Source organism: Asparagus officinalis, chromosome 4, assembly GCF_001876935.1.
Source record: "Asparagus officinalis chromosome 4, Aspof.V1, whole genome shotgun sequence".
Classification (NCBI taxonomy): Eukaryota; Viridiplantae; Streptophyta; class Magnoliopsida; order Asparagales; family Asparagaceae; genus Asparagus; species Asparagus officinalis.
Genome location: NC_033797.1, coordinates 37,331,829 through 37,343,887, shown reverse-complemented (window position 1 = coordinate 37,343,887; position 12,059 = coordinate 37,331,829). Strand labels below are relative to the sequence as shown.

At 36.2% G+C, this 12,059-nt stretch overlaps 1 pseudogene; it reads left to right on the top strand.

The window, feature by feature from the left end:
• On the top strand, positions 2,397-4,381 carry LOC109838524 (annotated as a pseudogene).

Sequence of the window (12,059 nt, the reverse complement as noted above, 5' to 3'; positions counted from 1 at the left end):
AACCCCATCGAACTTCTCATGCTAGAGTTTTGGTGCAACTTAAGTCTATATAGAGACTTAACAAGTTTACAAACTTTACCAGCTGGAGCATAAAGTCTATATATGAAGACTATAGGGGACAGAGGCATGATGACGCCTGTCAGGCACTGATGCGATCTCGACATGTTGTCAGTGAGGATAAGCTTGAGGAAGAGGTTGTCCTTTGACTTGATCGAGAAGTAACGCCTTTCGAGTCGGCTTCGTGAGGCGTCTGACAAATGGTCGAGTGGACTCGTGGCAAGTCATCTTCGACAAAGGGGAATCGACAAGTTCTGCCCCTTGAGTCGTCCTAAGGGGATCGATGTTGACTCGGCGAGTCAGCTGAGGAGAGATCCTTTCTGATCTTGGCCGCCAATCTGGTTGGGGTGTTGTAGACAAAAGTACACTTGTATTGTTGCTGGTGAAGGGCTTCACTTTGGTGATTGAGAACACCATAACAATAATTCATGTTAAGTCTAATTTAACTTATTTTTAGACTTAAAATAAGTTGAATTAGACATAACATGATTTGAATTAGACTTAAAAGGAATTAAATTAGACTTAACATGAATAAAATTGGACTTAATATGAATCAAATTTGACTTAACGTAAAATTAGACTTAAAACATGTTAAATTAGACTTAACATGATTCATGTTAACTCTAATTCAACTTATTTTTAGACCTAAAACATGTTGAATTAGACTTAATATAATTTAAATTAGTTTTAAAATGAATTAAATTAGACTTAACATAAATCAAACTAGACCTAACATGATAGATCTGGAAAGAACAAAGAGGGAGGAGAAAATGAGAGTAGTTTGGGCTTTTATGTTTGTTTCTCTCTTTTTGTGCTTAGTTGGTATGATAATTACATGAAAAATAGCTACAACACATGATGTGACTTTTTTGGGGCTGAACGATATGGCAAAAAAATAAAGGGGTTGCAGCACATAAATGTTTTACTTTTGGGGCCTTGACACAATTTTCCCACAAAATTAATTATATATTTTTATCGCAAAATATAAAACTTGAAATGTGAAGAAGCATACTATTGACATTTTCACTTTCCGTATATTTCACAAATCATCCCAATATTTTAGGGTTTACTTTTTCGTGCTAAACACCAAAAAACTTTTCTTATATGACCTTCAAAGTGAAAAATATGCCCCTCGGGTATAAGTAAAGTCCTTATTCTCTTTTTTAGTTAAATACCCCAAAAATTTACTATATATTTATTTTTCGTACCTCGATGACTTTATTTTTTTTATTGGGAAAAACAAACTTAAGTGTAATATATCAAAGGGTGATAAATATTAGTAAACGTTCAAGTACTCAAGTCCAAATAACCCTTCTGTTTTATATCTTGTTGCAAAATAAACCCTTACATTGGGCAATTTTTAAATAAACTACTACTTTCTTTCATTTCATCGCCATATCTTAAATTGACAAATATGCGGGTTTTTTGCCAATGATTAATTAAAAAGAGTATTCAATTTTTTTAAATATTTCTAGGACATTAATTTCATTACTTTGTGGATTGTAAAATTATTTTTGGCATTTAGTAGGAAAACGAAGTACTAGGGGATTTGTGAGAAACCCAAAAGTATTGTAGGGTTTCATCATAATTTACCCTTTGACATAAATTGCACGTATATATGATTTCATTATGCATGTAGTCTTGTAGAGACTATGTTTTAAAGGAATTGGATCATCTCCACTATAAAAAACGAAGGGACTACTTTAATTTTTTAATGGGTCATTGTGATTCATTCTAAATCAGATACTCGTAATTTCTCCTTATTAAATCTGATACTTGTAATTTCTCCTTATTACACTCATTTCTAATTTGAGCTCAATAAAAAATCTCAATCATCCATTAGATGATCAATGATTGTGATAATATAAGTTATTTATGCACTAATGTTTTTAATAGTGGGGAGGATCCAAATACGTTTTAAAAAACAATATACTTAAATAAAAAAAAGCTCTTTCATTTTATCTAAATTTCCATGTAAAATAAGATGCTTAAGACATTATTTGGCGATTTTTTTTTCATGTTTACTAGTAATTGTGGTTCTTCAGAATCACTGAGAGGGAACTTAATATACATACTATACCATATTTGGCCAAGAATTAATTCCCACCCCCTACCCCCGCGCCCACCCAAATCCCACAACACACGCATATCCCTTCAGCTACTCAGTTTCAAACATCCTGCTCATCTTGACTAGTCCTAGTCAAGAATATAAAAGAATCCAAATATCTCATCTACCCACATGCTTATAATAATACGCCACCAACAACTCACTAGCACGGCCTATATAAATACCTAAACCGAATACCCTCTTCACCTATCTCTCTCTCAAACCATCAACAACTTCATATGGGGCTCTTCACAGTGACAAGGCAATCCGAGTCCTTGGTGAAGCCAAGCACACCAACCCCATCAGAGACCCTGGAACTCTCGATCTTGGATCGTATGCCCGGGCTAAGGCACCAAGTCCGGTCTCTGCACGTGTTCAAGCACGGCCAGCAGCCAACCAAGGTCATAAGGGAGGCGCTGGCCAAGGCTCTTGTGCCGTACTACCCTTTTGCGGGGAGATTCGCTGTTTCCACTGATCATGGAGAGATGGTGGTCGAGTGCACCGGAGAAGGGGCTTGGTTCGTCGAGGCCACAGCCAACTGTAGTCTTGAGGACGTCAACTATCTTGATCATCCATTCCTGATCCCTCAGGATGAGCTCATGCCTAATCCTAAGGTTGAGGGGGAAGTGCTTGATATACCCCTTATGATGCAGGTAGAGTTCCTCTGTATATATCTCAGTTACTTACACGGAATTATTTAACAAGTACCCAAAAGATTGGGCTGCAAACTGTGATTTTATTACGTTCAATGAAGAGGTATTCGTAAAAAAAAATGTAGATTCAGTTACAACATTTTGGTTACCGTGCATAAGAAGTAGTCTTATATAAGGGTGGTGCTACAGGGACCAAAAAACATGGGACAAGTGAGGTGTCGGCTCCATGTACCATGATACACTGTTCATGAACAGTGCATCATGGGACAGAGAACCGACACCTCACCTGTCTCATGTAGTGTCCCATGTTTTTGGGTCCCTAAGGCATTTTTCCTAATTATATAAATATAAACTCTCAAAGTCCAGATAAAAGTCACAAAGTCGGGTTGTTTAACTCAAGTTTATGTTATACCAACCGTGGGTGATCTGGATAATTAAAAGATTCCAATATGACTCCTACAGGAATCGTATCAAATATTCCATGTTATCCTCTTGTATTTCTCAAAGAAAAACCCTTCAGTTCATGTTTGAAGCAAACACAAGAGGAATAAGATGGAATCGTATCAAATGACCTTGTATACATCACACATGAGTTGACCAGTTATGAGATTCAACAGTCTTTCGACTATTCAGATGACTGAAGAAAGACTAGCATACTAGCATCTATGTGATACACAATAGACACATTATATGCACATATGTGGCTGTAATTCAAAAATAATCTGCATGGCAGAGACCCTATGCCAGTTAAGACAACAAACAAAAACTAGAGTTTTTACCCAACGTATCCCTCAAATCAATCACTGTTAAACATTTAATTTTCCAATTCCATAAAATAAAATAAAACATTTACCACTCAATTTTTTTTGCAAGAGAATACAGTACTGGATGTATCCCCGCATATCATGTTGGTCTAATTAATATTTTTAAAATATGATTTATATATCTCTAGTTATTACTTTCCATAAACAGATCAGTACTATATTGAATTATCAAATCTTTTGCTTTTCATATATGCAGGTCACTGAATTCAAATGTGGCGGGTTTATAGTAGGCATAATCTCGGTCCACACCATTGCCGACGGGCTAAGTGCAGCCCAGTTCGTCAAAAGCCATCTGGCGGACCTCGCGGCGTAACCAATCCCCAGGCAATCACCACCCCGTCTGGTCCGCACATCATCCCCACCCCCCGCCCCTCCCAGGGCGCGCCTCCGAGGTTCCCCTCCTCCACTCCAATACACCACCTCAACCTCCCTCACCAAATCACCGGACCAAGTCCCTCCACCTCGAGCCTCACGGCCCGCCATATGCTCCCACATTCGACATCTCCGTCGCCACCGCCGTCTGGGCGCCCGGTGCACGTGCCTCTGTCCCTGGGACCCGAAACCCTCCTCGCCTCATCTCTTCGCCAGCGTCCGCCACCTCCCCCCTGGAGCGCGGATTCTATGGCAACTGCTTCCTCCCCGTCATCGTCACCGCTCCCAGCAGAAGCCATAGTGGGAATGCGAGTATCGGTGGATGTTGTGAGCTGATAAGGGAGGGGAGGCGAAACTGGGCCCGATGAGTCCGCCCAAGTGGGCGAGCGGAGGGGGAGTAACGAGGGAACCGTTCGGTTTCGGGGTTTGATTATAAGACGTTGTTGTGTCGGACTGGACGCAGCTGGGGGTTGCTGTGACGTGGTTGTCAATTTGGGTTTTCTGGATTGGAGTATGGGTGGGTGCAGCCAGTTCTCTCGGATTCGTTCGCCTTATTATCGATTTTCTTTGCCCGTCTTGGCGATTTATCTTTCGGCGGCCGCTTGGCATTCCTGAGAGAAGGTGCTTTGGCTGATGACGCTTGACTGCAGGGGTTGTGTGAAGATAGGTATGGCACTTTGCTGCTTTTGAGTATGAGGATTGAAGATAGCTTGTTGTGAGCTGTTTAAGATGTTGGTTTAACTCATGTGCTTATTTTTTGTGTCATGGGTTGTTTTGTGGGGGTGATAATTAGGCATCTTATCGTTCGGATTGTCTCGTGGGTTTTTTTGCTTTGCGTCTTCTTTTCCTTGTTTAGAAAACAAAAAAATGGTCGATACGGTGGGATGGGAGAATTGGTCAGTAAGAGTTTATTGATGTACATTCTTTTGTGTTGGTGTTTATTATTGGTAAATGAAAAACTTCATTCACTCACCCATTTGAGAACATTAGAGTTCGTCTCATTTTGCATCAGCCATGCTGTTCAGTACAACTTACATCAGGTATACAATAAGCTTAGTATCATCAATTACTAGGTCTCTACCCACAATTGGCATCCAATAGGAATAGAGTTGTGATACATACTAGCAAGTACTGAATTCTTGATTTTATGAACAATCTGCCGCACTGTGGACGGCATTCCCAAGTTTTCAGCAACTTAATAGTTATGAGATTTTCAATTCTTATGTTTGTATAATATTAAATTTAAGACCACGTTTTAAGTTACAACTACAGAGGTTAAGCAATATTGAGTTTAACTATCCGTTGCCACCTCATCCCTCCTATGTCTGTTTTGCTTAAGCCTCAAGAGACACCTCATGATCTATGTGTCCCTCACCTGATTATGTGAAACGCCTCATGGTTTAGGTGATAGGCAAGGAATTATCTAGAGGTTTATTTGTCTAGACTATAGATATATACGAGGAAGTAGAAGCTTGAAGAGAACCTCAGCTAATTTCCGATATATCCTTTCATGCTCTTTGACCGAATCACTTCAGCATAGCATCTTTATTTTGAGAATTGTAGTCATGAAAAAGGAGGAGACTAAGGGAAAGAACTGAAGACCATGTAACAATTTTTTTTTACAATTCATTTCAGGCAAGTTTATCTATTGTTAATGTCAAAAAGTTTATTGTGTGCTTTAATGGATATTTAGAGGAATTTAGGGTCCCTTAATCATCCTTGATAGTTGATTAGTCAGGAGGAAGTAGATTCTTGCATAGGAAACACCCGCTAGATTGCTGAAGTGTTTGCTCCGACGTGCCCTCTGACGTTCAAGTCAGTAATAGATTGAGCAAGTTTGCAGAATCCAGTTTCGGAGAGTCATTTAGCAGTTTTTTGTGTACCTTTGTATAGTAGAGATTGCCCACTATTTATAGAGGGTTGGCAGGGGCACATCGATGATTTAATCGAGTCAGTGCAGTTGGCTGATTAGACCGCACTTTACTCATGTCAGTATCTAGTTGAATGAGTCAACTTCGCATTTAATGCGACAGTGATAGAACGGCTAAAGTGCTAGCATTGTTCGAGGAGTCATAACTTCGGCCCAAAGAGTCATACTGACTCTGACTCAGCATCAAATGCTATGGTGATTAAGCTGTGATGTACGAGTGTTGAAGCTGATAGGTCATCTTATCATTCGAGACATTCTACAGTGAGAGTCTGAGTAGAAGATGCCTTTTTTCTTAGACCCGGCTTCTTTTTGCATACTCCATGTCAAAATTGTCTTTTGTCTGGGGCTTGGGTTGCCAAAAGGGTCAGCAATGCTCACATCCAAGTCGGGCTTTTAGATTAGTAGGATCAACCAGTTAATTATAATATGTTGCCAACTCTCCATAGTTCATTAGATTTGGTAATTCTCAGGATACGACATTGGCCCCTTTCACTCAAAAGCGGAGTCCAAGAAAAAATAAACTGTTCTATTTTTTCGCCACCTCCAGGATCTGAATCCGTTTCTAAAAGACAGGTGCAATGTGACATGCTAACTTCAGCATAGATAGTGCACAGTAGTTTTGAAGATATAGGATTTCAATTATAAAGCGGAAGCCCCAATTGACGAGGAGTCACTTCGGTCTTAAAAATTGTTAACAACATTTTAGGTAACCAACCAGCTGTTCAGATTGAGACACATGTCGTCTGCACTCTTCCATATATATCCATACCTAACATCTTTTTCCACTTTTCAAACTCTACAAATTTTCTAAATTCTATTGGTGAGAAGTTCGGCCATCCTTTCTGCTATTTCTCTACTATTTTTGATCATCTTCTTCAACCATCATCTTCGATCACTCTAATAGCTTCAAGCACTGAGCCTTTTTTACTTGTAATGAGGCTAGTATTACTCTACTTTAGAAGTACAAGTTGATGGTGTTGAATATCATGTCTCCACGATATTATTTTGATGATAACAATTTATACTATGTGTGTTATATAAATACACTAACATTTATATGCAGATTTTAACATAAAATATGAATAAGTGCAAGATGAGTTCAAGACATTATGAAGTAAAGAAGATAAAAAACTTATACATAAATATAATTTTTTACATTTTCTTTACTTAGAATTATTATACAAGCCTTGATCACTCAAACACACACACACATAGAAATTAGAACACACTAACAAATGCTTAGTGTGTTGGTTAACTATAAAAATCCCCTATGTTAACCATTAGAGTTTATAGTTAATAATTGAGTGTCAAAACATTAAATTCATATCATTTTTATCCCTTATTAGTCGACTAATTAGAATAGTAGTCGACTACTCAAGCCTATGACTGAAATATAAGTTTCTGTTAATTTACAGTATAGTCGACTAATCTACTTTATAGTCGACTACTAGAGGTAAAAACAATTTCTTCAGTTTTTGTAAAGTTTTTGTTATTTTACAGTATAGTCGACTAATCGACTTTTTAGTCGACTACTGAAGACAAAATCTGTTTTTCAAGTTTCTGTTAAATTTCTGTCTAATTACAGTATAGTCGACTAATGACCATTATAGTCGACTACTAAGAAATTTTCTAACTTCACAGAGTCTGTTTAAACTCAGTGTAGTCGACTACTTTGTTTTGTAGTCGACTACAGATACATTTTTCTAGAATTCAAAGTTTGAATTAAAAATAGTTTATAGCCGTTTTTTAAAAGTTTTTAAAGTTTAAAAATTTGTCTTTTCAAGGGCTATATAAATGTTATTTGTTCAGAAAAATGCAACATGATTATCTACCTATAAGCTTCAATCTTTATGCATTTTTCAAGAGTTAAAAATTCAGATTTTGCTAAGTACTGAGAAAAAGATCTTTTCTGAAATTGCCTTTGATCATCATTCAAAATACAAATTATTTAGGTAATTTCCAGAGGTTAAAATTATTCCTAAGCCCCTGCTACACAACACTACAGATCAAGGCTTATAGGAATTGAGTTGTTTGATTTAAGGAAAGTTCTCTCGGTTTGAAAGAGGTTGATCTCTTGGTTTAGAGATTGGTGCGAAATTGGCAAAGTGTTGTCAATTGGTGTTGCAATTTGCAGGAACTTACAAATTAGTCAGGTTTGATTTTACTTTTGTACTTGGCTCAAAATTATAGTGGAAATCTCAATCGGGATTTGCTTGGGGAATGGATGTACACCAGATTGGTGGAACTAGTATAAAGTCTCTTGTTTGTGATTGTGATTATTTGAGATTGTTACCATTCTTTATTGCAATTTATTATCTACTTTGCATATATTTTAAAAGAAAACTATTCACCCCCCCTCTAGTGTTCTAGTGTATCTATTTTAAATTCTACATTTGGTATTAGAGCAAGGTGAAAGATGACGTCAACAAATACATCACAATTCAAATAAGGTCCTTCTACAAATCGTCCACCAATGTTCGATGGATTGAACTACAACTATTAGAACATTGTGGAAACAAGATACGAGAAGCCATCAACTCCATTTTTAGAATAGACTACTTCATAAAGAAATAATGCAAATTTGGATTCTAAAGTAATGAACGCATTGTTCTGTGCTCTTAACAAGAATGAGTTTAATAGGGTGTCAACGGCCACATCTGCATACGATATTGGTACTCACGCGAGGTAACTCATGAAGGTACAAATAAGGTTAAAGAATCTAAAATTTTTGTTCTTGTACACAGATTTGTATTATTTAAGATGAAGGAAAACAAAACAATTGGAGAAATGTTCACAATATTCACCGACATCGCAAATTCTCTCATTGGTCTTGGAAAAATATACACTCAAGTGGAGATGGTAAGAAAAATACTCCGATCACTCACTCCACAATGGGAAAAGAAGGTTACCGCAATCGAAGAAGCAAATGATTTGTTAATTCTTACGGTTGAGAACCTTATCGGAAATCTCATGGTTTATGAAGTTCAAGTTGAAGATAGAAAGAATGATGATGAAACAAAGAACAAGAAAGTGCTTGCATTTAATGCTACTTCCGATAAAGAAGATTCGGATAATGATGAAGAAATGAGCATGTTTGCACACAAATTTCAAAAATTCATAAAACAAGGTAAGTACAAATCAAAAAGTTCAAATTCAAATAACTTACTTTGTTTCAAGTGTAATAAACCAAGGCATATGAAGAAAGATTGTCCATTATTGAAAAGTAAACAAAAGTCAAATTACTTCAACAATTTTAACATTTTTTAGAACAACAAGAAAAGGAAGGCCTTGGCAGTTACTTGGGATGACAGTGATGATTCATCTTCAGATGAAGAAATTGAATAAAAGGAAAGTGCTCATATGTGTTTTATGGCACAAGATGAAGTAAGTGATAATGAAGAATTTTTAGATGCTTTTAATGAATTATATGAAACTTTTTTGAGATTAAAGGCTTCACATAATTTTCTTAAAGTAGAAAATAAAAGATTATTTAAAGAAATTTTAGATTTTAATTCATCTACAAATTCTAACTCTCAAGTAATTCAATTAAAAGAAGAAAATTATTCATTGCTTAAAGAAAATCAATGTTTATCTAATGAGAACATTTATCTAAAATTAGAATGTAATAATTTAAATATTCGCATTAATAGTTTAGATAAAGATATTTCTTCTATTAAATTAAAATATGATGATATATGTTTGAATGTTAGTAAATTCAATAAAGGTAAAGAAAATCTTAATAATATACTTTCTTTTCAAAAAGAATCTCAAAAGACAAAAGGTTTAGGTTTTCAAGTTAATAAAAATATATCTAAGAAAACTATTTTTGTAAAACCTTCCTGTAATTTGCATGAACATAGAAATGATGACTTATGTAAAAAGAAATCAAAATTCTTTTCTATTTGGGTACCTAAAGAATTAACTTCTTTACATAATTTTTTTTATATTTCTGATTATATTAAAAATATTTGTTTATCAACTAACTATTTAGGTAAATCAAACTCTTTATTGGTTTGGTTTCCTAAAGGCTAATTTCATGGACCCAACATAGCATGGGTACCAAATTTGTAAATGTTTATTATTTTAGGTACCCAAGAAAGATAGGTGAATTTTGGATAGCGGTTGCTCCAAACATATGACTGGAAACATACAATTGTTGTCATTTTTTTAAAATAAGGATCGTGGTACTGTCATTTTTGGAGATAACAACAAAGGAAAGGTCATTGTAGGCTGTCTAAAAATCACAATAGATAATTGATTCACCATCAAACACCGATGATGGAAGTTACAATCTGATGACTTCCAGAAGGCTACAATTTAAAGACTTTCACGTAGATCGATGAAGGTTACAATCCGACAACCTTCATAACAACTGATGAAAGCTCTAATTAACAGCCTTCACAATCAACATCAGGAGTTACAATCTGACGACTCTCACATATCAAAGAGTTAAAGCAAAGATTACAAAATAACGATCTTTGCAACGCTCTAGACACTACAAATCGACGATCTCTTCAAATCAAGACGCGGAAGTCCTCCCTGCATACCAGCATCAAGACGTACCGCGTTCACAGCCACAAACGCAGCTCAGATCCAGCTGCCAACGCTGCCAACACAACTTCTAAATTGCTACAAACGCAGCTCACGTTCAGCTCCAAACACTACCAACGCAGCTCATGTTTGCTGCCAACGCAGGTTCCAAATCGCTGCAAACGCAGCTCAGATCCAGGTGCTAACGCTGCCAAACGCAGCTTCTAACAAACAGCCAAATGAGCTTCCAGCCGCTGCGTCCGAGCTTTCAGACACTGCGTTCAAGCTTCCAGACACTGCGTTTGAACGCAGAATTCACACCAGAACGCGGATTTTGCGTTTGACTCGTTCAAACACGAGCTGAACGGTTTCAAAACCGTTTCCCACGATCTGAGGGGATCACAACTCTACTCAGGAGTGATTTAAGGGGCGGTTACATCCCATTAGCCCCACTTAGGAGCGAAATAAGGGGGCGGTTACACCCCTTAATCCCTTATAAATAACTAAGAAATCAGCTTAGTTCGGATCCTGGATCTTTCATCCTTCTTTTTGGCAGCAAAGAAGAGATCTTTGGGGGGGAATTGCTGGAGCTTTGGAGATCAGCAACATGAGCTTTCTTCATCCTTGGCTTATAGACCGATTTCGGTTAAATCAACTCTTTCATAGAGTTTCAAACTCGTTCAGAGTTCTCCACAACGTCAAATCGTGAGGAGAAGATATCGTTCCAGTGAATAAAGACGTTCGGATCGTCAATGGAAAGCAAATTCGACGCGAGCATTCGAAGGAGGCACTCCATCGCCACCGTGAAAAACCCAGAATTATACAAAGGGGAGAATCAAATTCATTCTCCTCTCTTTTGTAATCAGAATTCAAATTGTAATTAAGATCGAGAGAATACAAATCAAATTTTCTTTCATTCTTTTTACTACAAATTTTCCACAAACAGTCATCGTTATTGAAACTGTCGGTAATCCAAACAAACCTATTATTGATAATGTTTTATTAGTTGATGGTCTAAAACATAATTTACTTAGTATAGGTCAACTTTGTGATAAAGGTTTCTAAATTGTTTTTGAAAAAGAATTTTGCTTAATTTATGATATTGATATGATTACTATATTATTTAAAGGACATAGAAAAATAATATATATGTGTTATCTATGAATAACATTTCTAATGAACATTACCTTCTTGTATCCTCTAATGATTCTATTTTATGGCATAAATGTTTTGGACATGTTAACTTTAAACATATTTTTAAGATTTCTAAGAATGATTCTGTAAATGGTTTACCTAAACTTTCTTTTAAAGACAATTTTTGTGATGCATGTAAACAAGGAAAAATGCATAAATCTTCTTTCAAATCTAAAAATATAATTTCTACAAGTAGACCATTAGAATTAATTCATATCGATCTTTTTGGTCATTCTAGAGTAGCATCTTTAAATGAAAGTAGATATGCATTTGTTCTTGTTGATGATTTTTCAAGATTTACATGGGTAATATTTCTTAAACATAAAATGATGCTTTTAATGAGTTTTCTATATTTTGCAAAATAATTCAAAATAAAAAATCTCTTTCTATTA